General features: G+C 36.9%; 1 long non-coding RNA gene across 1 annotated transcript; it reads left to right on the plus strand.

Moving 5' to 3' along the window:
* Positions 1–4,622: 4,622 nt before the first annotated feature.
* LOC132642360 (uncharacterized) lies at positions 4,623–6,072 on the plus strand. The gene is made up of 2 exons (XR_009583119.1): positions 4,623–5,202; positions 5,804–6,072. It is a non-coding gene; the product is annotated as an uncharacterized LOC132642360 (long non-coding RNA).
* The last annotated feature ends 272 nt before the right edge of the window (positions 6,073–6,344 follow it).

Raw genomic sequence — 6,344 nt, forward strand, 5'->3', positions numbered from 1 at the left:
ATACAACACCTTGGGGAAAAGAACCCAATTACATTCTACCTTTTTTAGTGGGTGAACTATCACTAAGTGTGGATTCACCATAACAACAACCCCAAACCATCATACTATTCCCATTCATGGGTTCTCTAATCAATTCACCCTTTTTATTTTCTAGCAGTTTTTATGCTAAAGTTATCATCTTTATGAAACCCTAGGTCTCAATCAACAAGTTCCACCATGAATAGACAAGTTCTCATCCTAGAAAGCGATAATATATACTCCTAGATGATTAAACAACAATAAAATCAACAACCCATTCATTAATCAAAGGTTTTCTTAAGTTCTAGGGTTTTAGCCCTTTCATGCACCATTAATGGACCAATAAGTAATCATGGAATCTATCATGATGATGGAATTAATAAGGTCAAGGGTTGAGACTTACCTTTCAAGCACACTTTAGCCCTAGCCATAAATTTTTGCCACAGCAGTTCTTGGAAACTGTTTTGGTGTTATGTAGGTAATGGGTTCTGTCATCGACCGCTGCAGCGGTCGGTGTCTCACTACAATGGTCTCTCTATACCGGGAAATCTTCAGCTATGGCAGACCTCATTAAAGTCCCGCCTCCCGCGGCGGCTACCCACAACCAGCTACGATGGACCAGCTGCAGCAGGTGCCTCCCATCGACCGCACAGCGGTCGGTGTCTCACTGCAGCGGTCTTGCTATAACGGGACAGTTACCGCTATGGCGGATCCTATCAAAGTCCCACCTCCCACTGCGGTGATCCACAACCAGCTACGACGGACCCACTGCAGTGCTCCCACACTTGATGCAGCAGTCCATTTTGACCAGTAGCTCGGGTTTTTGCACCAGTTTTCACCCAAAATTCCCAACACCAATTCAAGGCCCTACAGACGCCAACAAAACATGTACATATACATAAAAGCACGCTACGGACTCACCCGCAGCCTCAGAATTCCCAACGGAGGTCTAATTTTTCTACGTCACACCCCATAACGACCTAGCGGGTTATTACATAGAGGAAGGAGCTTGGTTTGATATTGGTATTGTGATATGTGTCCTTGTGTGGCACGATTAGGATTGATATGATTTCACTTGATATTATTATTATGCATTGCATTCATTCTCATTTCCATGATACATTGATATTATATGTGATTGGTGCTGATGATGATAAGTAAGAAGGAAACATCCGAGATTCTTTGGACAGACTTGATATAGTAGCCATCTCTAGGTTATGTGCATAATGGCTAGTGATATGGAACTACCTCTGGGCTGTTGCGGAGTGGTTGGTGTTGTGGAAGTCATCTCTGGGTTGTGTGCGAGTGACTAGTACATAGACTTCGCGGGTCCCCCATGGTTCATGACTATCGAGACATGGAGGTTATCCGTCCGTATCATGTGTGTACGGAGACAGACATTTGGCCAGTGCATATCAAATAATTTCATATGCACTCATTACTTCATTCATATATTACATTGATTCTGTTTGATATTCCTATCACTTGCGTTACTTGATTCTTGGATTGTGTTGTGATTGTACTTGATTGCTAGCATGTCTATCTTCAGTTCCTTTCCTTATATATGTTATCTAACTGTTGTTGTCCTATGATACCTACCAATACATAGTGTTTGTACTGATACTAACTTGTTGTACTCTTTTTCTGAGTGCAGAGTTCGTGACAGGCTCTATTTCTACCTCTCGAGAGTGATTCTCGAGGCCAGGCGTATAAGTGTCCAGGGTGAGCATCTTACAAGTCCGTTGCCCGGAGACTCCTCTATCTTCTGTCTTTACTTATTTCCATTTAGATAGAAATTTACGTAGATGCTCTTGTATGATTCAGACCATATCTGGAGGTTGTATTTAGATTTTGCACTTATATCTATCTATGATTTAGACTTCTATTGGTTTTATTTATTATATTATATTTTGGTTAAATGATTAAGGGACGGGTTCTCCTACCATGTGGGAAAGGGTAGGTGCTCGCACGATTAGTGATTTGGGTCGTGACATTTTGGGTCCATTGGACTTGTGCAAATTCAGCAGGCTTCTCATTCCAACAGTCGCCTTTATTCCTTTGATTTACAATCGACCTTAGAGGTCTATAATAGTTCTTTTCACTGAGTTATTTTAGATTAAAGTGGTTTGTTTTCAATTTAGTTTTAATTGACCCAACATAGTTTAGTTTATTTCGACGGTTTGAAAAACAAATGCAGAAATCAAAAGAGGACAGAAATGAAACACAACACAAGAAATATGTAAAACACAACACAAGAAATATGTACGTATAGCAACCGTAAATTTCATTTAATTACAACCCTCAACAAAAACAACAAAAATATCCAAAAGCTTGCAGGAGAGTCCTCTCCAGGCCTTGCATGTTCTTGGCCAGGCCCCTAAAAAAGCCCTTCATAGTCATTGCAGAGTAGTAGGAGGTCAAGTGATGGTTGTTGAAAACTTGAGTGCCTGTTTGCTCGTCCTCTGATTCTTCTGGCCATTGTTGATTTGAGAGATGAAGATTTTTTTAATTTGTTTGGGGTTTGAGTATATTCAAATGAAGCTTTTTGATATATAGACTGAAGGCATCTTTATCGCAACTTTCTTCAATAAATTTTTTAAATATTCCTTGTTATCTAATGTTTGCCCATGATAAAAATCAGTCCCATCATTGAAGCTGTGGCGCATTTGTGATGCACTGGGATGCCCAACACCACCATCACACTCTTCGTCATCACTATCAGAATCATCCATATCCATTAAATGATCACCCATACCCTCATGTTGCATTGAATCGTCATCCACTGGAGGCTGTGGTGGGGGTGAGGTTGGTGTTGCTGATATTAAAGCTTCTTGTGACCTCTCAATAATATTTATTCTTAAAACAGGCCTAGAACCATCAACAACATCATCATATAACTAATGCGCAAGTCACTGAGCTCACAATTCAACTCCCCGCCTTCCATTACGCTTGCAACCAAGTCGTTATACGTACCATTGTGATGCACGGCAATCGGCACTGTCAACTTGTTCGCATATATCTAGTTTCAACATTTTGGGATCTCCTCTCATTCACCCATGTCACCACATGCTATAATATATTCTGCAATCGACACTATAATAAATCTATAATAGACTATGATCATGGTCTATCACTGGTCGATGACTGCCGACGAATTGTACCAGATTCAGAATAAAAAAGAGCAGGGATAAAGCTCTTACCAGTTACGAACTGGGTTATTTGAATGGATAATTGACTCCACAAGAGAATTTGTACCCCCAAAACGAACTCCAATGTCGGTATGAGGCCGGAATTTTCGCCGAAAAAAGTGAGCTTTTACAACAATGAGGAACGCTCCTTTTCAACGATTTCTACAAGTTTTTAGTTACAATGGCTAAAATAGGGAAGCTTTTCGTCGTTGGGGATTGATTTTCGATGAAATGTCGGATTTTTCGCCGGAAACAGAATCTAAAAAGTGGAAAAATCGGGAGCTTTTGGTGAGAAATATTTAGTTTTTTACTTTTTTTCTTCCAGGTAATTAAAATGTTAGGGGTTGGCCACCAAAATGTATTTTTCAAAACATTGGGGAATAGGGTTGACAACCTTTGGGACTGACAATGATGACGTCATAAATGGTGGTCTTTCCTCAAATTATTTGAGACTTGTGGCCTTTTAGCTAATTAAGTTTTGAAAGTGACCCTTTAGCCAATTCCCCCGTGAAAGATATAGTTTGTTTTTGTATATATTTTTTCACTTAATTATGATTAAGTGATATATATGTATTCTAAATTATCACTTTAATTTTTAGGAATAATTTCAGGGACATCTCCTGAGATTTTGGTTTGTACACATATATTTGATTCCAAATATTAGTTAAACTCCCATATTTGATGATTAATATAACAAAACTTTCTAAAAGCTAGAATGGACAAGTTTATCCCTTATATGTTGATATTATTGTGAACTAACTAATTAAGTTTTGCTGTTACTTTTTACCTCGACATAAGCAGTTAATCTGTTACATCATTTTGATTATATCTCCAGACTATAACTATCTGCTTGTAAGCTTGTTATGATAGCATGGCCACAAGAAATATTTCAAACTTGTTGGGCGTATTTAGCTTTCAAAACCAAGAAAATTTCTTATTGTGAACAGGGGTGGATCTAGGGAGGCTGGAGGGTTCTGTTGGAAACCTTTAGACAATCCATACAGGATTGCCAACAAATCATTAGACAGTGATGAATACTAACTTTGATCCAATGTAGTCAAACCTTGTTGAAGATCTTCTCAAATTTTGGTACGCAATAGTTAGATCTTCTAAGTCTTAACACACTATATTTTAGTATGATCTTCTCAGAGATGGGGTAGAGAAAGAAATCGTTTGTTAGACTTAGCGACCGACCGTATATATTTTGACAACTCTTCAAAGATGGCTTTTAGAATAGGTACCTTTTCAGATATATTTCTATCAAATATAAAAGAAAAAAAAATTGATACTTCTTAGGCCCATATATAATACTTTATTAGATCATAAAACGAGCTTCTTTAATGATAGACCATCTATTTGTATAAATATATTATATGTGAGTCCATAAAACAGAAAATTACTAACATGTTCAACCAAATCTCCTCGTCACAAAATTACACTGTATGTATATGGTAAAATTTTAATTTTAATAGGACAGAGAGATTTTGAATCCTCTAAACACAAGACTCTGATAGGCACAATGCTGCAGGGGGTTCAAAATTCACTTTGAGTTTCCAACTGAAATCTGCAGGGGGTTCAAAATTCACTTTGAGTTTCCAAGTTCAAATTTCAGGCAATACATTATTAGTCATGCCCTTTATGTTGGTGTATATATGTATTGCTAATAGGAGAATATGAATTGGGAGTTCAAAAGATGGGGTACTTAAATCAAAAGTGTCATTTCTAATGAGAGAATCTGGCTAAAGATTTAGGTCTTCCTTCGTGAGAGGTCCCTCAATACAAGATCTTGGAGTTGGTGTCTCTGGTATATATTTAGGTGTCCATAAATTAATATCTTTACCAGTGTCAATGGTCAAGAGAATTCCTTTTTTGCAAATTGACCATCTTTAGAGTATGTTTTCCAGATCATGGTTGTGGAGATGGTATGTGTAGGAGTGTTAGGGTCGAGGGTATATTCTTCAGGCTTGCTATTTGTCACAATTTTCCAATTTACAAGGTGAAGTTCTAAATTTCTCAGAATTATATCCCCAAAATAAAATTACGTTGAGTTCTATCGAGATGATGCTATTAATTTCTTTTCCTTTTTTTTTTAAGAAAACATGTGATATTTCATGATATGGTTAAGAATTTTACGAAGTGAAGAAGCAATTAAATTAGTACGACTATGTTTATTAGGAGATGGATTTTCACCCAGCTAATTTATGATTCATATTGTCTATAATGAATTAGAAATCCCTCGCTCTAGGCTTATTACGAAATATTGAGAGGCGAAGATATTTATCAAAGCTAGAATATTTCCTTTGTGGTATCATCACAAGTTGAGGAAAAAATAATCTTATTAGATTTGCTAAGATTTATTTCTTGACCAGAGAGGTTGCAAAAAAAAAAAAAAAAAAAAAAAAGCTTTTACAATGTTCATGAAAGAGTCACAACTTTTAGAGTTTAATTTGCTTGGGATAATTGTGTTAGATCATCTGCAAAAAAGTATAGTGGGAAAGGAAGGGGCCTGTGGTCCACCTGTGGTCTATATTTCTGGTAAGCACTTTTAGGCATAAGATAAAATATACATGGTGATGACATGAGATCTTCTTGTCTAGTCCTTTATTGTAGGGTTACGTTGAAGAAAAGAGTTCTCGTGCCATTAATCAAGATGGATATGACGCTTGTGGTGATGCAAGACATGATGAATTTTATGAGATTTGTGCAGAATTTGAAATGGATTTGAGTGTGAGAATGAAAGATCATTCATGACGGTCAAATGCCTTTTTCTGCTCTGAAGAACATGTTAGCATAATTTTTTTTCATTTTTTGAAAAATGTGAAATAGTTTCTTGAATGCTAATGACTCAGTCCGCACGATTCTTCTATTTTTTGTGAAAACTAATCAACTTGTTGTGGACTAATAATCTTATCCAAAAAGGGACTAACGTGAACAAATGACTTCTGTGATAATCTTGTAGATAGTGTTAAAGAGTCTAATAGGTCCGAAAATGAATTCTCCGAGAGTAGTATTGGGCCTCAACAATCACTATCAAAAGCCAACCACATCCGCACGTACGTATATATATTAGTTGCATCAGGCCCGGGCTTAACTCATGATGAAAAAATAGTAAATTCAATTATAAAAATATAATTTATA

This window comes from Lycium barbarum, chromosome 5, assembly GCF_019175385.1.
Source record: "Lycium barbarum isolate Lr01 chromosome 5, ASM1917538v2, whole genome shotgun sequence".
Taxonomy (NCBI): Eukaryota; Viridiplantae; Streptophyta; class Magnoliopsida; order Solanales; family Solanaceae; genus Lycium; species Lycium barbarum.